Source organism: Petaurus breviceps, unplaced genomic scaffold (genome assembly GCF_028583685.1).
Source record: "Petaurus breviceps papuanus isolate PSGF00001 unplaced genomic scaffold, PetGlider_PUasm1.0 77, whole genome shotgun sequence".
Lineage (NCBI taxonomy): Eukaryota > Metazoa > Chordata > Mammalia > Diprotodontia > Petauridae > Petaurus > Petaurus breviceps.
Genome location: NW_027186492.1, coordinates 11,430,310 through 11,452,261, shown reverse-complemented (window position 1 = coordinate 11,452,261; position 21,952 = coordinate 11,430,310). Strand labels below are relative to the sequence as shown.

The 21,952-nt window shown below is 36.1% G+C and overlaps 1 protein-coding gene across 5 annotated transcripts in view; it reads left to right on the top strand.

The window, feature by feature from the left end:
- The window catches only part of AKAP6 (A-kinase anchoring protein 6), a 620,041-nt gene that overhangs the window by 319,497 nt on the left and 278,592 nt on the right, over nucleotides 1-21,952 (top strand). The window lies entirely within an intron of this gene.

Sequence of the window (21,952 nt, the reverse complement as noted above, 5' to 3'; positions counted from 1 at the left end):
CCGTATTTCCTCTTATTCCTCTCTTCTTTTGAACTAGGCACCACTGAAGTTTCCTTTCCACCCCTAAGGCTTTTCATTTCTACTGGGTAAACTTTTTTATATATAAACAAAATGATATGACTTACTCTGAAACAATAAAAAAGCTTGCAACTTCTAAGTTTCTCAGGAAGATGCCTTTCAGTATATGGGGAGGGGAGGGGTGAATTAGAGTTGGAAGGAAGGGGACATAAAGCATTTAGTAAACAAAACATAAAGCATCTTTAGCATGAATAATCAGAATGGTTTTAAATTGTTTTGTTGCAACTATAAATCACTATAATCAGTGCAATCACTCAGCTCTGACATCCATTAGCCGCTTGGTTACAGCAAATTAACAAAGAAGAGAGAAAGTGATTCATTATCTCATTCCTGTTAATGACTATCAGATGCATTGCCTAATTAGGGGATGGTCATTGTAGTGGGAAGAAGGTCATATGCTTTGCTAACAAATCTTTTTGCTCAGAGTGTAAGTTCTCCATAATGGTGGATGCATTGAATACAACAAGTCCTTTAAAAATACCTCTTGGCATGATTTAGGTTTCCATTTTGCATTTACTAAAGAACCAATGAAACATACAGTTGGAATTTAAGTGTTGCGGCTTCTCACCTAGAACTTCTCCATTTGGAAGTAGAGGCCCTTAGCCAAATGGTGGAAAATATGATTTTATCCAAAAGCATTTACTTCATGGTATCTTACTCTTCTTCCGCCGTTAGTCTGACATAAGCAAAAACAGAAAACCAGTCTGCTAACACACTCGGCACGTGAAGCTTATTGTTACTTGGGGGAATTCATGGTTTCTATTCCTGGAATTGGCAAAGCAATTAAATCATCATCAAATAACATTTATTCAGCACCCATGTGTGGATTGGCACTGTGCTAAATGCTACACAGAGTAAGTTAAACAGATATTCTTGGAACTCATTCTTAAATGCAGACAGACTTACTAACAAACAACTCTACAACAGGGAGACCACCATGGCAAGGGCGCAGGCTGAATCATATTAACATAATTCATAAGCTTAAGGATTTATAAGTTTCAGAAGGGGAATAACTAAGATGTTTGCTGAAATTAGTGGGGGAATAGAATCAGGATTTCTGTTTAACATGGCGAAGGTATCATGGAAAGGACTGGATTTTGGCGATAATATGAAAGAGAAGAGTGTTCATGTGATGCCCAAATCTGGATGTTCTAGGAATTGGTATAAGATAAAACATTTGACTGTACTAAAACAATAAAGAGTGGGAGGAATAGGCTAAATACAGAACTAAACCAAGTTTAAGGAGAAGTATAAAGGGAAGCCACCAATGAGAGATGACAAGATGTTAGACTGGTGGTATAGCCATAAGGTATGGGTGGAGATGAAAGGCACAGGTTGGAAATGCTCAGGAAAGAGTGGTAGGATTTGGCAACAGGTTACAGGTGCAAAGGAAAGATTTGTCAGCACTCAGATTTTTTGCTTGGGGAAAATGTAAAATGATGGTATTATAAAAACAATAAAGAAAATGACTAGATGGAAGAGCTTTTTGAAAGAAACAAGCAACTCTAGGCATCACTTCTAAGTTGCATTGATGAAACATTTCATTCAGGTTGACAGGGACACAATCTGTTGTCCAGTTGAAAGATTGGGCCAATAAAACTATGTGACATCATCATGTTAACTGAACATTTAGAATAATCCTCATTTTAAGGCAAAATTGACAGTGAAAGAAGAAAAGAAATAATGATTATAATAGGAATTTAGCACTTGGTGGAAGGGTATCAAATCACAGAATCTCAGAGTTGGAAATGAACTCAGAGGTCATCTAGTGCATCCACACCTGAACAAGAAGCTTCTTTACAATCTTTCTCCCCAGATTGCCATCTAGGCTTTGCTTAAAGACCTCTATTGAAGGGGACTTTACTGTTTCTCAAGGTAGTCCTGTCTGCTTTTGATAGCCCTAGTTATTAGATATTGTTCCTTATATCAAGCCTAAATTTGCCTCTTGGTGATTTAAACTTGTAACACTAACTTATTGTATCTTTACATAGGAAGCTGTCATCTGAGTATCTTTGTATACCAGAAAGCATGATATAAAAATGAATTACTATTATTTTTTCCCAACATCTATTCCTCCTGCCCGAAGGAATAGATCATTATAAACTATGCAAAAGATTTTAGAAGCTAAGTGATGACAGTGGCGACATTGTCTTTAGGGGCCTAGGGAAAAATGCATATTCTGACCTATTGACCTAAGTCATTCATTTGATGTGATGGAGCACCCCTATCTCATGTATCTTTTCTTCTTCCTGTTATACCATGGCATGTTTAATTTTTATGCTTTTCCTCATTTTTTAAAAAAAGCCTGAATATCTTATGATTTTTCCTAGATTGAAAACAATCATATTTTATAAAATTGGCTGACAAATAATATGCAATAATAATCATAGTGTCATTTTTTGGGTAATGTTTCTAAGCAAAAAGGATAATCATAATCTCACTTAAGTCTAATGACATTTTTGTGAAGCATTAGCTATGGGGGGAGGAATATTCTCTCTCTTCAGAGATAAAGACAGTACTCAACCATCCTCCACATTACTGCCAAAAAATTTTTTTTTTCTAAAGGTACAGGTGTGATGATGTTACAAATTTGAAATAGCTTCCTATTGTCTCTAGGACAAAATTCCAGCCCTTCATCATATAATCTGAGCCATGCTTCCAGAAATTTTACATTACTGTACTTCATATGCTCCTCATTTCAATCAAACTCATCTAGTGACTGGTAACTTGGCATTCCATCTTCCTTTATTTAGGCACTCCAGTCTCAGGATTGGAATACACTCTCTGCTTATGTTTTTCTATCGTATCCTTTCCTTTGTTCAGGGATCATCACATGTGCCACCTCTTCCAAGAAGTTTTCCAATTCCCCTCATTGTAATTGTTCTTTCATTCAAATGAGCTTTTATTTATTTGCCTGTATATAACTTGTATGTCCCTAACAGAATGTATGGGTAACTAGGTGGCTGTAGTGGGTAGAGGACTTGGCCTGGAGTCAGGAAGCGTCATCTTCCTGAGTTCAAATCCAACCTCAGACACTTACTAGCTGTGTGACCCTGGGCAAGTCACTTAACCCTGTTTGACTCAGCTTCCTCATCTTCAAAATGAGGTGGAGAAGGAAGTGGCAAACCACTCCAGTAAGTTTGCCAAGAAAACCCCAAATGGGGTCATGAAGAGTCAGACATTACTGAAATGACACAAGGGCAACAACAAAACAGAATCCAAGCTCCATGGGGGCAAAAGTTATTTTTTGAGAATGATCTGTAGATAAGTGACTTGAGTAGAAAAGGCATTTAATAAATGCTTGTTGAGTTAAATTGAATTGAAATGACTTAAACTGACAGAGTCAAAGCTAAAGTCCATGTCTTTTGATTCTTTCCAGTAGATTTTGCTCAGTTTTTTTCAGTTATATGTAATTCTTTGTGACCCATTTTGTGTTTTTTTTGGCTAAGATACTAAAGCAGTTTGCCGTTTCCTTCTCTAGATCTCTTTATAGATGAGGAAATGAAAGCAAATAAGGTTAAGTGACTTTCCTAGGGTTACACAGCTAGTAAGTGTATGAGGACGAATTTGAACTCGGGTCTTCCTGGCTCCAGATCCAGTACTCTATCCACTGCACCACCTAGTCTCCTTCTATTAGGTTATTTTGAATTATCTCTGAACTGATTGACTCAGCTACAGTTGGAACACTCTCATTTCACCTCTGCATATTCATACCCCTTATTTCCTTTTGTCAACACCTTGAACATGAAGCCATTTCTAATCTTGCCAGCTACTAATGTTTTTTCCCCCTGTAATGGGAACGTAAATTTGGAAGATCTTCCCTGTCCCTAGGCTAAAGTGCACTTGGAGCCTGGGGTGGGAGGCTTGTTTTTCAGTAGATACTTCTTGATTGGCCAGTGAGTCAATAAGGTTGTTACGTTCTCTGAGCCAGGAGAAGGCTATATAAGCCCTGATGTGTAGCTTTGTTTTGGGGCTCACTTTGAGAAGTGTTCTGTGATTTGATATGGATTCTGGGAAGCTGTTGTCCAGAGCCCCCCGGCTTTGAAAAACTCAGATGTTGTTTGGTATGGATGTAATGGTTGGACAGTTTGGAAAGCTGTCTACTTGATCTGTTTCTGTCTTGATAATTCTGCCTGTATACTTTGAAGATCAGGGTGTTGACCTTTTCCCCCTGAACGAGGTAAACGATATATGTTTGACTGATTAAAGTAAGCTTGTTAACCCATTTTGAGTTGCTTTCCTTTATCAAAGCAGATCCAAGAACCTGTGTTGGCAGCAAACCCCGAAGACGCTTGGGGTGCTTGCTGCTACACCCCCTCCCCATTTACCTGTATTACACATACACACACACATATAATTTTTTTCTGTATAACTGTGTTTCTACTTCTCTCTCCGATAGAATGTAAGCTCTTTGAGAACAGGTCTTGTTTCCATTTTGTCTCTGTACCATTGGCACCTGGCAGACTATCTGATACGTAGTCGGCTTTGAATAAGTGCTTTAACAAGTTCAAACAAATGAACCCAAACTGAATTTTCATTTTTACTAGATTTTAGTAAGGAAACTAGAATGATTCAAGTAGGTTTTAACAATCTGGAAATAAGTAGCAACTGTGGCATTATGGAAGGAGAGCTGGTTTTTGGAGTCAGATGATTTGGTTTAAAATTTCGGCTTGAGTGACCATGGATGGCTCCTATAACTTTAGTTTACTCAGTTGTAAAATGAATGGGTCAAAGTAGGAGGATGATCTATTTTTAAGGTCTTATCCAGCCCCCACTTCTATGAATAGTGATCTGAACAGAAACTTTCCTCTCAGCCTTAATATTCATGGCAATTGTTGATTTGTCAAATAAGGCTTATAATTGTAATATACAGTGTTGTTATATACAATTTTCATTGTCATATACAATGAAAAATAAGCCTAAGGTCAGAAATTGTTTCTATAGGATTTCTCATTATACACATATCACATATGTGGTCATTATTCTCTTCTTAAAAAGAAGTCCACATCTCCTTAGGTGGAGCTTTATAAAAGGGGCCACCCAGTGTTTCCTTATTGCTGAAACAACAACAACAGCAACAACAACAGCAACAGCAGCAACAACAACAGCAACAAGAACAGCAACAACAGCAACAACAACAACAGCAACAACAAACAACAACTCTTTTGGCTGTCACCAGCTTCGAGACATTTACTATATGATACGACCTTGCAATAGGTCATGTGTAAAGAGTGCCACAAAATACATCTCGAAATAAGTTATGATCACCTATTTCATTCTGGAGCTGAAAGAGTAACTAAAATTAAAACGTAATAGGAAAGATAACTCTAGAATTTATCTTAAGTTTACTTCAGAAGCTATTGGGAACCTGAGAAGCATAATAGAAAATCTAAAGAATATATCTAGGGGGTATTTTTCTTTTTTACCTTGTTTGAGAGACTGCAGAAAGGACTTGGTCTTAGAAATCTTGTAAAGAAATAGAATAGGAGTAAATTCAAAGACTCGAGGAAACTTTTCCCCCAGGACCCTGTAGCATACCTTATTTGTTGTATTTCATTTAAAAAAAATGTTTTCCCAGGACTATGGAGTCTTTTATACAAGGAAGTAGAGAAACAGAAGAAAAAAAAAAAGAATTCAACAGATCTAGAAATATAGCTTTGGCACTCATATTTAGGAATGGAGAAGTTGCTTGTAATTATACACTGTATTTTATGGCAAGTCTTGTGCTAGTTTATCACCTGAAACGAGACTTTCAATATGTTAAATTTTGAATGCTACAAACGACCAGAGGGATTTCAAGACACAGTGTATACCTAACCCTTAAGAAACAGTGCCTTCTTTTCTTGACCTTTCATGGTGAAAACAAAAACTGAAAGCTGGAAGGAATACTTAAACTTTGCTTAGTGACAGAACATGCAGGACTCTCAGCCTTAACCAGATGATCCAGGGTAACTGTTGGTTTGCCAAACAAGGCTTATCACAGTAAAGTCATAAAAATGACAGTAGTGGGAGATTTATACTTCCTTTGTAAACATATACACACATATTTACATATAAACAAAAATATGTGTATATACAAACATATACATATATATGTATGTATTAACACACATATATACAATCTGCAATGAACTGCCATTGCTTTGGCATCTAAGAATCAAGGTCAGGACTTTCCAAATGAAGTTATCAAACTATCTATCTATCTATCTATCCATCTATCCATCTACCCATCCAACTTTCTACCCATCTATCTGTCTATCTCTATCTGTCTGTCTGTCTGTCTGTCTGTCTGTCTGTCTGTCTATCTATCTATCTATCTATCTATCTATCTATCTATCTATCTATCTATCTATCTATAAGTTTTGCATATAGAGGCTCTCTAATCACCTCCAGGATAAAAAATATGAAATCTTCTGGAATTCCTACTTCCCTCCTGACTAACTTACACTTCACACTTCTGCAAATACTTTACAGTTGATTTAGTGACACTGCCCTTCTCACTGTGCCTCGAATGAAAACAAAACAAAACAACAACAAAAACTCCATCTACCAACTCTGGGAATTTTCACTCACTTTTTCTCATGCCTGGAATTCTCTCCCTCCTCATCTTTGCCATCTGGCTTCCTTGGTTTCTTTCAAGTCCTAGCTAAAATCTCATCTTTTGCAAGAAGCCTTTCTGGATCTTTCTTAATGTTAATGCCGTTCTTCTATTGATCATTTCCAATTGATCCGTCTCTCTCTATCTCTATCTATCTCTATTTCTCTATCTGTCTGTCTGTCTGTCTATCTATCTATATCTTGTTTGTAAGTAGGTTTTGTTGTTGTCTATCTTTTAAGACTATGAGGTCTTTGAGAACAGATAGGGTTTTTAAAAACTTTCTTTATGTTCCCAGTGTTTAGCAGAATGTCTGGCACATAGTAGGTGATTAATGAATATTTATTGACTCACTTATTACACCACAGACAGTAACTGATTCTCCTTTGGGTTAGAAACAGATGAGATTCCATGAAAAAGATCACTTCAAGTTTATATTGCAGAATACAGCAAGCAAGTTAGAAAATGACAGGGTAGTCTTAACCTTGCAACTACCTTGCTGGAAGGAAATTAGTAGACAGATCGACTGCTAGTTGGAGTTCTAAAATCCTTTCCTTTGACCTGCTTCCGTTTATGGTCTTTGAAATCACCATACCCATTGGCACAGAGAAATGCATATACATGTGCATATACATATTTGAGTCACTTTTCTTTTTTCCTATGGGCAAGGTAAAGTAACCACCTTTTTGGGGGGCAAAAAGAAAAAAAAATAGCCACAAGACCTTTACAAGGCAAGGGTACAAACAGTCAGAAGGCACTGGAATTAAAAAAAAAAAACCATAAGATTAAATTAAATCTAAAAAGGTAGCGAGGAAGAAGAGACTCAAAGGTATTGCCATTATTTATTTAAGGCTGACAGTGTGCTAGCCCAAAACATGGAGTGAGGCATGCTTCCTGCCCAATCATCTTATCACTTAAATGTAAGCACACCATGTAACATCATGTCTAATGTATGCTAGGGTATCTTAGATCTAGCATAATAGATCACCTAAGATTCTGATCATCTTAATTAGGATGTTGGCAGATTGAAATGGAATAGAGTTCTTGATGAAAGCAAATGAATTCCAAATTCTATTCTGTTCCCCAAAGAAGCCTTTATAAAAGGCAGTACCTAATACAATAGTGGTTACTCTTTTCCTACTGAACTATGTAAATACAGCACTGAATTAAATGGTCTGGTACCAGGGGATGCCTATTTCTGTCTTTTGTAGATTCTATACCAGTCCTTGGGTGTTTTTCTTCCCTTTTCCTCTGAGAAGAGCAACTTTTCTTGAAAAAGAGTTTTTAGCAGACAGAAACTAAAGTGAATTACCACTGAGAAGATAAATTGTGGTTACTAAATTTGTGACCACACATACACAAACACACACACACACGGAAAATTTGAAAAAAAAAAAACATTAGTTCCTTTAGTCTCCTTGAGGCAACATTAAATTAGCATGTTATCAGATATGGTGGATGGATTCAAGATGAAGATGGAGACCTATAGATTTTTCCCCCTTAGTCTATCAATGTGACAAGGTGTTTGAGAAATCATTGAGGAAATGGAAAAAAGATAATAGGAAGGAAAGCTAATAGTAGACCCTGTCTAGATATACACCCCGGTATATCCTGATTGTTCAGTCTGTGCTACACTTGTTGGAAGCCTTAAGGATAACATTTGGTGCAGCAGGACTGTGTGAGTGAATTTCATTGGTGTCTTTAATCAATACCAAGAAATGTCAATTACGTGAGTGGGTAGTTTACTTTTTCTTCAACGTAATCCAAGCGTGCCTCAGTTCTACTTTGTAATATCTATAGCTACAAAGGTACAGTAGATTATGTGTGAATTTTAAAACCATGCAAAACAGAAACAATCTATCAGAAAATTACTTTGTTTTTGTAATAGTGTCAGTAATTTTAAAGTCAATGTGATATGCTCAAGCAGGGTTTTCCAGGGTTTTCTTTTTTTCTGGGGGCATAGGGAGAGGTGGAGGAATGGTGCCACATTGAGATTAGAATTCAGTGTTTTTGCTTCTATAGGCATTTGTTAAATACCCCAAAAAGGAGAGTGGAACATAGGGAATTGCATATAATAGAACGGTTTAAAATTAATAATCATCAGTTCTTTGAAGGTGTGAAACAATTACCTCAGTATGTGTGATTTACGCTTTTTCCTGGAATGTGTTTTTCCTGGCAAAGAAACAGGGAGAGCATGTGCTAAAGGGATTACTTTGCTTTGACTGCTGTGTTTATTAAGTCACACAGGACTTCTTATAAAATGGCAGCTTTCAAATGAGATGGGTATTTTCACGTAGATGCTATGAATGCTTCAAATGCTTGATTAACTGTTCTCATACATAGAGACCAGAGTCATTATCTCATCTGGACAAGTAGGATGGCATTATAATGTCTAAGTTCTCCTTTTCATTCGCTGTCCAAACTCAGAAGAGTACAGAGCTATTAATTAGAGTGTTGCTGATGTAGCTGAAGTAAACAAGGGTTTCATTTTTAAGTTATTGGAACTATCCTTTAGTGACAAAAAATAGTCTTTTGTCCTGTAGCTACTAAATGAAGATGTTGACTAATGAGAAGCATTATTAACCATATTGAAGGCCTTGGTCCCATGCCTAGGGAAGCACCTTATTGCATTTTTCTGGTCATTTTTCCTTATGATGTGAGGGTTCCTTTTTTTTTCCAACTATTACCCTTCTGTGAAGGGAGTTAATTCACCTTTTGCTTCCTCCCCAGTGGGGCTAATGAGTTCATGTAGATGAGAACAGGAGAAAAATGAAGAAAAAATAAAAAGGGAATTGAGCAGGAACATCAGGAGGGGAAAGAGAGGGAGGGAGAATAAAAGAAATGAAAAAAGCACATGTTAGGTGAGTAGTACATTGCCTGTTGCCTTAGGTGCTAACTCAGTGGGATGAATGTTATAGGTCTCTTATCCCTATAACAGAAGTTGGTGGTAAGATTATATGGTGCTCTTATGTTCTTTCCAAAATAAACCCAGTTTCAGAGATTGAATCAAGAAATGACTTTCAGTGTTGTCAAGCCATTTATATTATTCCTGAATGGTTTCATGACAGTGTCTTATCCTACCAGGGAGACTATAAACTAATTGAGAGTCCTACATATCAATTAATTGTGCTTATAGAGTCTAGCACAGTGCTGAGAACATAGCATTAAAATTAAGGAACAAGAAAAGTGATCATTGAGTCATTCTGTATTGTGCCTCTCATATCAACTTTATGATTTCTATAATTCTGTTAATGGTTCCACCTTTCTCCTACTCTCCAAACCTCAAGATTATCTTTGACACCTCTTTCTTCATCAACTCCTACAACATTAATTATCTATACCACATACTTAGCAATTAGTCCTGTACTGCCTGGAGGAAGGAGTCTGATATAATGGAAGGATCCCTGGAATGGAAAGCTCTGTGCACAGCCTGTCTTGGATATTTACTGATTGTGTGACTTTGACCAAATTACTTCATTTTCCTGAACCTCAGTTTCATAATCTATAAAAAGAAGGTATTGAATTAGATAGTTTCTGAAGTTCCTTCACATTCTACGTCTATGATTCTTTGATCTTATGACTTCACCCATTGTCGGATATAACTGATATTTTTATCTTGTAATGCTATTTAGTTTAAATTCCCTGAGGACAGACTTCTGCCTTCTTCCATATCTCCCACAGAGACTAGTGTACTGTTGTATACATATTCTGAGGGCTCAATAAACATTTGTTGATTTGATTTGGCCTGGTACATCCATGATAATCCTATTAGAGCAAAACACAAAATTGTTTTCCTCTTCCTCACACACCTTGCCAATATAAAAATCATTAATTATTATAACAGAAAACTTTCTGCTAAAATGCATAGGAAAATGCATGTGCTATACTATGTCCGTTGAACCCAGCTACTAGGATACTTAGAAGGACAGGTGAACTAGCCAGGTGCTATAGCTGAGAGGCCTCTGTGCAGGCCTGAAGAGCGCAGAGGTTCAGAGAAGGGAAAGGCCGAGTTGTCAGAAGAAACAAATAGAGAAGGGGCTATACCCCAAATATGCAAGGGGTATGTCTAACGTGTTACTGGGCAGTCAAGATTGTCAGAATCCAGATATCAAGGCAGGCGGGTATAATCTAAGGTGAAATGCATGTCTGAGAAATGGGATCTCCAAATAGAAATTCCCCACCTTAATCCTCACAGTGAAAAAATTATACTTCGTTCTCTTTGAGCCCTGGCATTTGTTGCTAACCCTGGTTTTTCCCTCTTGATATCCTAAAGTAGTTTTATCTATAGATAATATCTCCTCCTGCTAATGCTTTCTGTATTAGAAATTACTGAGTCCATACAGTATGGGACATATACATAGATGTCCCATATATATATATATATATATATATATAATTCTCCCAAATGGTACTTTCCCTTATTTTCATGCATATCAGTCACCAAAGTGTACATGGCTTTGAGTTAGCAAATCAGACTCTGTCCTTCAGGAGCATTTATTCTCCAAAAGAGTTGGGAGTCATTTGGGTGACACTGTGGCAAATGTCTACAATATGTGAGATTATGATGGGAAGATGAAATTCAGCTGAAACATCTGTCCACAAAATTCTTTTTTTTTTTGGTTTGTCGAATATATTCAGAAATAGTTGGCAATGATTTCTTCCCCAGTGAGTTCCTTCTCCATTGTGGAAAATTTACTGTTCCTTTAAATAAGACTAGTATTTATCATTTCCAAACCTCTTCCTGTTTATTCCAGAATCTCTAACTAACATATTAAGTCAGCAACTACTTAAATTGAGCTGTTGCAGATTATGTATCATTCTCCCCTCCCCTTTATGGTGGGTGCAGGGGAAAATGAGTGAGAAATGTGTCCTTGGTTAACATGGGACAGAGTAAGATCTGCCTTTTTTTTCTGTTTAAAGGCCTGAATCATCCCAAAGTTGAAATAACATAAATTTCTTGGAGGAAATTATCGTTTTGATAAGTCTAGCTTTTAAAAGATAATATATGATATAGAATAATCCTGAAATGGCCCAAGGTTAGCATTGTTCCAACAGCCTTTCTTAAATATTTAAAAACAGATAGGTAGAGAGGGAAGGGAAGAAAATAAATTACATGATAACTTTGTTGTATATCTAGAAAGAATAGCAAGTTGTACATGGTGGGTTTGCAATTTCATATGCAGTCATCTTTTTTCCTTACTGTACTGTTATGGAAATGCTTGTTTATTCCATAAATCAAAAATTAAAAGAAAAAAAGAAAAATGCATAGTCTCTACATGGGTTGGTTTGTACATGAGTAATCATAGGTAGGAGCTGAGACTGGAGTATGTTATGTGATCAGTGAGGGAGGTGGGGAGAGGTCCTCAAGTGGAAAATGTTAATAATCTTCCTTCAAGCATTTGCTGAGATAGATTAGCATGAACAAAAATAAAAAGCAATTGCCCGCCACAAACCTAGGACCACAACATAAGAGTATCAGTGGGAAGAATGGGAGGGAGCACACATAGAGGATTCACATAGAGAGGTACATGCTTAGGGAACATGCTGGACAAAGACAACTCATACTTTGGTTACTTCAGGACACTTTATTGTATTTTTATGTGGCTTCCTATTTCTGCAGCTTCTCTGCTGGGTAGCTCTCAGCTAGGCTTCTTGAGTTCATTCTCCCTCAAAACTCAACTTCTGGTTTTCTTCTTACTTCTTACTTACTTACTTCTCACTCTTCTGCTTTCTTCGAGATTCTCCCCTTCCCTCCCCTCCTCTGCCCCTTTCCTTTCCTTCTCTTTCTTTTGCCTTCCCTTCTCCTTCCCCTTCCTTTCTCTTTCCCTTCCTTTCTTCTTCCCATTATTTCTTCTTTCCTTCCTTTGTTATTCCTTTCCCCTTCCCCTCCCCAAACTCCCCTTCCTGTCTTAAAGCCTTTGGGGCTAGTTTTGACTCTTCCCTTTCTTTTTCCCTGACATCCAATCAGTTGTTTAAAAATGCTTTTTTCATTCATTCATCTATTACCATCACTGTTTTCAAGATTTACCTCTGTGAAGTATTTTTGAGTCTTCCAGTTAGAATGGACCTTGTCCTCCCTCAATTTCTGGGTATTCTGCGTGACCTATCCTATCGCATCAATTAATTCTTTGGTTTGTGTTATAGTTATTTGAGTGTCTATCTCATTGCCACTACTAGATCACACATTTTTTTTAATTGAGCTGTTTTCTGTTTTATCATGGTACATCCCTAGAGCACACTGTAATGAGTTGTACATAATAGGTCTTTAATAGATGTTTGTTGAATTGAAACAAATGCACATGATTAGGATGGAGGGATGGTGTCTGTAGGACTAGTCTTCATGTATAAGGAACAAAAGAAAGAAGAGTGAATATTCAGGGAGTATTGAAGTTGTGGTAGCAATGCATATAATAAAGCCATCAATTAGTTGCTACAAAAATAGGTTATAGATTCATCTATTAATTGATTGTCCTTGCTGGAAGAAATCTTAGTCTTTCCCCTCATCTTACGAGGGAGGAAATTCAGACTAGGTTATGTACAAGGTCTTTCTTGATCTCTGCCCACTCTGTAACATTGCCTCTCATTATTATTACTTTAGGAATGTTTTTTTTTTATTTCAGTTGTTCATCTCTGAAATGACAAATCCTGCAGAAAAAAAAACCAGAGCAAGAAACATTAGAGAAAAATCATAATGTTGCATTTGTTACTTTGAGAAAAAATTTCCACTTTGAAGAAAATAAATGAAAATTAGAGTAATGGGATTCAGACTCTGGTTGGCAACTTTACTCTAGGTAAAATGAACCAGTTACCTCTTATAATGTGACACTTGTACGAGGTCAGAGTTAATAGTCTTCTGGTTGAACCAGAGTCCCTTTATGAGAGATAAAGACACAGTTTGGATAGTTAGGAACAGGTTTCTCCTTTTCTGTGTGGGTCCCTGTTCAGTATCATCTGTCTTTAAACAAAATATATTTTCTTGTTCTTAACTGGAAATGGTTTTTCTTGGTCCTCATAAAAATTCTAGTGTAATCTCAGAAGAATTTATCCCATTTGTGTCTGTTGAGTCCAACGCCTTTCTGATGGATATCCAATTGGCCTCAACAGCTCAATGAAGATTTTTGAAATGTCTGATGAGGTGGGTTACTTAGGTCATTACTAGTAGCCATGTGCTCAGATCTGCATTTGGTCTCCATATTTCTGTGGTACCATCCAGGAGTAGGAAAACATCATACCTATCTTGCCTCAATTCAACCTTGCTTTTACCGTGTTTCCCCGATAATAAGACACTGTCTTATTAATTTTTTTGGACAGAAAAACACCAGAGGGCTTATTTTCTGGGGAGGGCTTATTTTAATGAACATTGACAGCAATTTTAATAAACAGGTAAATGTGAACAAAAAAATGTACCTTTATTCAATAAGCAAATCACTGGGGAAGAACAGGATGACGTGCTCACTGCTGCAGCTCTGATTTGGATGCAGCTCGGAGCGCAGCGTGCGTTTCACCGGGGGGGGGACGGTGCATACAGAGGGTACCGTAATGTAGCGTGTAGCGCAGGGGATCACCTTCACTACAGTAGCAATCTCAATAGGGCTTATTTTGGGGGGAGGGCTTATTTTAGAGGAATCTTACACAGTAAGGGGAGGGCTTATTTTCGGGATAGGTCTTATTATCGGGGAAACACAGTAGCATAGGATCAATGTCTCCTTGCTAGCATGAACAGCATCCTAAACACTGTCCATCAACAAAGTAATGTTTAGACCAACCCCTTAAAAGAGTCATTGCCCTTATTTGCCTAAGATGAGTAATGACTTTTTTTTTCTTGGAGAATGGTAAAGAATGACAATTTTGGTTGTTATACCATTATTATTTCATTCTTTGTTTGGGTAGGGGTATCTGGCTTTTCAAAAGTGGATTGGTAGGTTGAAATATATATATATATATACATATATGTAAATATATATAGATGTATGTGTGTTTATATCTTGACAGATATATATATGTTTATGTGTACATATAATGCTAATATATGTACATAAACATATATATATATATATATTTACACATTAATTTCAACAACTCTGTTGAAAAGACATTCAGGGTTGTTCCTTCAAGAAGGAGAAAACTGGAAACTTGTAATATGCCTTAGCAGATGACCAGCACAGTGGCTGATGTGATTTGGAGAGTCTCTACCCCTAATGAGATTAGGTGAAATTGAACCTGAGAAGGTAAAGGTCTCCAAATTGACATAACATACAAAGGGTAAAACTTCATCATATCACTATTTGAATCTCTAACAGAGTCTAATGTCTGACATATTATATTTGGTTCACCATGACCCTTGTACATACACATCTTTCTAGTAAATGATGAATGAGATTTAGCTACCATAATATGGTTTGTGCTGTTCTATACCTTTGTGGGAAATGCAGAGTAGGTGAGGTAGGTGATTTGCTCACTGAAATGACCTGGACTATTTTCTCAGAACACCAATCTCAATCAGAAAAACAAGGTTTTCAGGGTTTCGAGTAAGTTAGGCAGACATTATTTTCCTGTCGTTATTGCTGATGTGTCTCATCTAAACTCTCCCACATATGCTGGTTTCCATTAGAATAGAATTGGATATGCTAAAATTTTGCTGGATAGTTTCTTTTTTTTTTTTGGAGATTTCCATCTGGCTGAAATCAGTACAGACTGAAAACCTGAATTTAAAGTCATAAAAGTTCGGGTAAAGTGTCAACTTTGGCTATTTATCAGAACCTTGAAAGGTCTGTCTATTATGTACTTTGAAAGCCAGTGTGGGATAGTGAATAGAGACTCAGATTTAGGATACGTGGGTTTAAATCTTACCTTAGATATTAGGTTCATGATCATGTACAAAGTGCTTAAGTTTGGAGCCCTTATTTTCTCTGCAATGGGGAAAGGAATACTTCCAATTTTCCCATTTTAAGGGATTGTTTGGAAATATTGCTTGCAAACCTTTAAAATATTATGTAAATTTGAGTCATTACTTTGAAAAGGCATCTTTTGTTATTTTAAATGGCTTTTTCCATTTTATTTTAATTTTGGCTGATAATAAATTAGTAATGTGGTACAGAAAAGATCATTGTTGTCATACTAAGCCCCTCTGTCCATTATTATCAATGATTTCAGTGGTGGGACTCTACTGCATATACAAATATATATAATGTATATAATATACAAAATTTTGTCCCTTGGGTGCAAGTCAATTGAAATCCCAGGATACAGACTGTTTATTACATTTAGAGTACCTTTCTTCTTAACCCTCCCCACTACTGCCAATCCCTTTTGGAGTTAACTCTCCTTTGATCAACTCTCCTAAGATTCTTATGCTTTTAAAATAGTAGATTGTTGGGAGTTGCCAATTCTTATTGAGTTTTTTTTAACTTAAAAACTTAACCATTAACAAAAAAATTAATCAGTAGTACTGATTAAATGGCTGCTACTGCATACCAGACATTCTTATAAGTGCTTGGAAATTCAAAGACAAAAATGAAACATTCCAAACAAGGAGTCACATTTCACCTAAAACCCCTAGCCCTTAATAAGGCAGAACAAATGTAATCAATAAACAACAAACAAGAAAATAGAATGCTCTTTCTCCCATCTCCTCTTCTAGGCCTGCCCAAAGTTCTGCTACCTTTGACTCTATTTTTCTTCCTTTCCTTTCACCCTTTCCCTTCTCCTGCTCCTTCTCCTCCTCCTTTCTCTTCCTCTTTTCCCCCTCTTTCTCTCTTTTCATTCTGCAGCCACTGTGAATACAATTCTAGTCTTGATGATATTATTCAGAATCACTTCATATTGGTCTTTCCTTATATGCTTCATATTTCTCATGTTTGTGGCACCATAATATTTCATTGCATAAATATACCATAATATATTTATTAATTTTCCAATTTTTGGATATATAGGTCATTTCCAGTCTTTTTTTTCCTTTTATAATAGAATGACTAAATATTTCTCCGTAAATAATTTCTTTTATGATGTTTTTAAGGTAGGGAAATAGCAATATCATCACTGAATTAAAAGAGATAATCACTAAGTGCTACTCATTTCACTGCTCTCTAAAATATTTGCACCAGTCTTTAATCCCACCAGTAATGTATTAGAGTGCCTGTTTTCTCACATCTTTACCCTCATTGGATTTTATAAATTTTGGGGTGGTAATTTTGGCAGTTCTGGGGTGGGGGTACAAGTAGTGTCTTAGGGTTGTCATGATTTGCATTTTACCTATTGCAAGGGATTTTGAGCATATTTTGGTTGATTTATATTTCCTACTTCATAAATCTGTCACGTCACTGAGGATTATGTAGTCTTTCTTAATATAGTTATATCCATTCTTTTAGTTCTAGCTGTTAGATCTTTGTTTAACATATTTACAGCAAAATTTCTCCCATCTATTTGTTTCTTCTCTGTATTTCAAAGATATTCCTTTTGGTTATGCAAACTACTTTCATTTTTATATGTACAGCCCCATCAGTTTTGTTTTCCCTGATTTCTTCTGGAATTTTTCTGATTGATAAAAATGCTGCTCATCTCTATGTTGGGATGGGGGGGGGGGGAGCAGGTATATATATATATATATATTCCTTTTTCTCCCTGTTTTTAAAAAAAAATAATTAAAAAAATATCTAGATCAATGATTCAGTTAACATTCACTAGGATGGCTGGTATGGGATTTTTTTTGCCAGTTTTCATTAATGGAGTTTTCATTAATGCCAGTACAAGAATATTTTCTTTGGATGCTTTATTGGAATAATAGGGCTGAGCCGAGACCAACAGCAACAACAAAAAAGCATTTTCAAAAGTCATACTGAATAGTGCTATCCCCTCAAACAAAAAGAATGACATGCTTTTGTTGCATTTGTATATTAAATCAAGTGTTCTCATCTCTCAAGTGAACTAACACTTTATAAATATTACTGTTTAATTAGTAGTTCAGTATCTGAATTTTTCCTGTTATGGTTGATGTCTAAGAATGATTTACTGGGTAATAGGGAACAAAAGGAACAAGTGATTAGAACAAAGATGCCATTAGATAAAGGCACATTTGCTGTTCTGAAGACTACCATTCCTTTTTAATTACCTTTATATTTTACCTACTTGTATAAGAGTTTTGAGTTGCATCCCTACTTTAACCTTGTCACAAATGGCGTCTTCTGACTTTCATCTGTGCAATCTTTTAGTTGTAGTCTCAGCAGTACATGGAATGCTTAACAACTCATCTCTGTTGGGTTAGTCACAGAGGGGAAATTGGGTAAAGGAGTTTGAAGATAAAATCTGTTGTGCTATCTTGCATTTTAAACACAGTCTTCCTTAAACATAACTGCCTCCCATCAGTGGATGATGAGGTGGAGATGCTACAAGAGTTTGCATAGTTTTCTGAGACCATCAATGTCACTCTTTTTCCCATTAAATGGCTGGGGGAGGGGAAGTGACATATTAGGAGTCTCAGGCACACATCTTTTCTTAAACCAGAAAATGGGACAGAGTGATATACTAATGATGCAGTCATCAGCCTCAAATAGCATTATTAAGCATGTGGTATTATGGACTGCTGAGGCTTTATTTAGGACCAGCACGTGTACTTTGAGTTCTGTGTCAGAGAAGCAAGCCAGATACTCCAATATTTCATGATTTTTATTCTCCTCACTTATCTTGGCCATTATCATTTGGATATACTATAGCTTGGCAATGGACCTTCTTAAAATGTGGCACATAGTCTCAGTAGGACATTGTAGTTGTGATTCGGCCTGATCAAAGTGGTAAGATTATCTCCCCTATTCCAGACTATCTATTACTCTATCATGGCTATATCACTTATATTTCTTATGTATTAATCAATTATCATTATGTATTAATCTTATATCACCTATTTCTTATGTATTAATGTAACATATTAATGCCATCATATTATTTTGTTGACTCATTGGGATCACAATACTCTACAATCCTCAAATCTTTTTCACAGGAAATATTATCTAGCTATATAGCTGCCTACTTTATTTTATATTTTGTGCAATTGATTTTTTAAAGCCCACATGTAGGAGTTTAGATTTATCCTTTTAAAAATACATTTTATTAGATTTGACCCATTGCTCTAATCTAAGTAAATATAACTAAAAACTGCCTCCAGTTATCCTGCTAATTTATTTTTTACTATTTTTGGTGTTTAGTCATTCAGTAAGTTCCAAATCCACCTAACTGAGCTCAAATTTCTCCACATTATCTACAATTTGGCAAGTGCCTGCTAAAGACTTGGTTAGCAATGTCTGTGGTATTCAACTACACCAGTCCAGGAGAACTGTCATAAAAGGAAATAATGCTAGTCTGAAGTGACCTATTCTTAATAAACCCATGCTGGCCTTTAGTGATCAACAATTCACTTTTTAGGTGTTGCCAACCAGTCTTTAATAATACATTTTAGAATTTTGGCAGGAAGTGATTCTGTGTTTCTGTAGCTGGATCTGAGAAAATTGCTATAGGCTATGACAATCTCATATTTTAATCCTTGGCTATGTTTTAAGATTCTAATCATTTTGGAAAATTCAGTGAGAAGCTAAGCAGCCTATTTCAGTGATTTTCATTCAGTCTAAGAGGAAGGACAAAAGCTTGCTGAAGAGAAAAAAATGCCCTTTTGCAAAATTAGTTTCTACCATTTTATTTGATTACTCAGATCTTAAGGACTTTGTTAATATGTGCCATCAATGTCTCAAATTTGTCTCCAATAATAAAGAAGCCAACTGAATTGTCAAAATTAATATCTAGGAAAAAATAAAAGGAATATAATGCAATTGAGTGATAAAATAGTTGATGTTATTTGGAAGAAAAATAAATATTTTAATAAATGCTTTTCATGAATTATTATGTAATATTAGTATAGCAAATCATAAATATATTTTGATTATACTTCAGAATTGTCAGTTTGGGGAAGGAGAAAGACATTATCATGTAAGTGAATTTAGGTCTTAATGTGTGAATCTATAGGGTGAGCTGGTTGAGAAAATCTAGTTAGAGGGACAATATTTATTTTCTAATTCCTATAGCTGAAATCAAGTTCTCTATTCTGAACTCCTGGGGTACTTTGTTACTCTCTCATTGCATTTATCCATTCTTTGTGGTCATATAGTTATTTGTGCCTTTAAATGCCCTTTATTAGTCTATAAGTTCCACGATGGCAGGAATCATATCTTGTTTATGTTGGTATCCCTCACAATGCATGGAATAGTGACTTTAATTTCATAGGCATTCACTATTTGTTGACTGACTAAATTAATAAATTTAGACCTATGAAAAGACTTTGACCGAGTCATATATCGAAGTAAAAAAAGACACCATGAAGTTAAGGGGAATTTCATTAATTGGTAGTATACTGGCTTAGAGAGAGGAAATAGAAGCCCAGAAGGAAATAACAGGGATTACTTTAGTTAAAGAATTGTAGAAACACTCAGGGATTGATATCATAACCTACCTTATTGAATATATTTCAAAAATTTCTAAAAGCACAGTGATTTTTCTGAGGTAGAGAGGAACCCACTTTACTCCTCAGTTGCTGAAACATATAGCCAATAGGAATAAGCTGCGGGAATATCTTAGCCATATTGGATGGCCAAAAAAGTCCCAAATGACCTCTAGTGTTGGAAAGTGTCAGGTGATGCATTTGAAGAAAATAATCCAAATAATTCTTACGTGTTAATGATGAGCCTTGAAGCATCAGTCTTGATCTAACACAGAAATCTCATAATCCTTGCAGATTGTTTTGTTTTTGTTCAAAAAGGTCACACCTACCCCGCCCTCCCACCCCCCCCATGCTGTCCATAGGAGTAAGTAGAAAATAGTATCCCAAATGGCATCCTACCTTTGGATAAAGCCATGGTGTAATTGTGCTGAGGATACTTCATGTGGTTCTGGTCACTGTTCCCTAAGAGATTCTTAGTGGACCTGGAAGAAGTCCAGAAAAACAGAAAGTCATCACAGGTAGCAAAAAGATAAGATGCAAACAGTAATAATAAGACTCAAACAAAAATAGGGCTTTTTAGTTTGGCATGACAAAAAAGTTGAGTAGGATTACAACCAAAGTCTTTAAAACTATGAATAAAGTAAAATGAACATAAATCCCAGAATTCTAGAGTTAAGGCTTAAAGATATGAAAGGAGTACATTGACCAAATAAAAATAGCAATGAACATTTATTAATTGCTTACTGTGTGCAGGACACTGTGATAGTAGATATGGAAACCACCATAAAAAGGCAGTCCCTAACTTCAAAATGCTTATTTATTAATTATTATAATTAATCAATAATATGCTATGCAGTATTTTACAGAGTAAATACTAAAATTATTACCTTTTGATGTAACAGGTTGAAATAGGTTCAAGGAGGATGTAGATAAATTAATGGATTAAAATCATAATCCCCTATTAAAGTCCTGCTCTTAAAAATAACTTGGCATGATGGTGGTCCTGACCTTAAAATCTCTGAAAATGTAGAACAAATTCTGGTCAGTCTTAATCAGTTGTTTCAGACATTGACTACTGTGCCTATTAGAGGACCAACTTAGCCAAATTTGAAGTAACGTATCACTAAAACATTGGCCACGAGGACCTTTAGGGCTTATTTGTAGGGTATTTTTTGGCCATGGCAACTCCATAATTAAAGGATTTCTATTAAAGCATAGAAGAGTCTGTGTTAGTCAAAGAAATTATTCCATTTATGGAAATCACATGTCCTCGAGGTATTGAAATTCCAAAATGCTTGGGTGCTTTCTTTAAATCCCTATCTATTTTGCCAACCACATACATCTTTATAGAATGATCCATCTCTTTACCTCCATACAACACCCTCCCCCGCTTTTATTTTTAGCTATGAATCGCCTAGGACTCAAATGCCACCTTTACCCTCCCTGTCTGTAATTGATGTCTACAGTAAGAACTTCTCCCCTTTTCCTCACCTTTGTTTATGGAACCAAGTTTTTATCCTAGAGAAGGGAACGGTCACCCCCTTCCCTTGTCTGATCATTGTTATCGAATTAAGGGAATAGCTGAGGATATAATAAATAGCACCTATTTAAAAAAAAGGAAAAGGAAACAAGATTGTCAGGTGCATCACTCACCTTTAGAGGTCATGAAAATCAATTGTTCCCTTTCAAAATCTATTCCTTAATGGCCAGTATAAGGCAAAATACTAGGTTGAATGGACCATAGATGGGACCAAATATAGGACTTCTGATGTTTGGGGGGGGGAGTGGGGTAAGGAGGG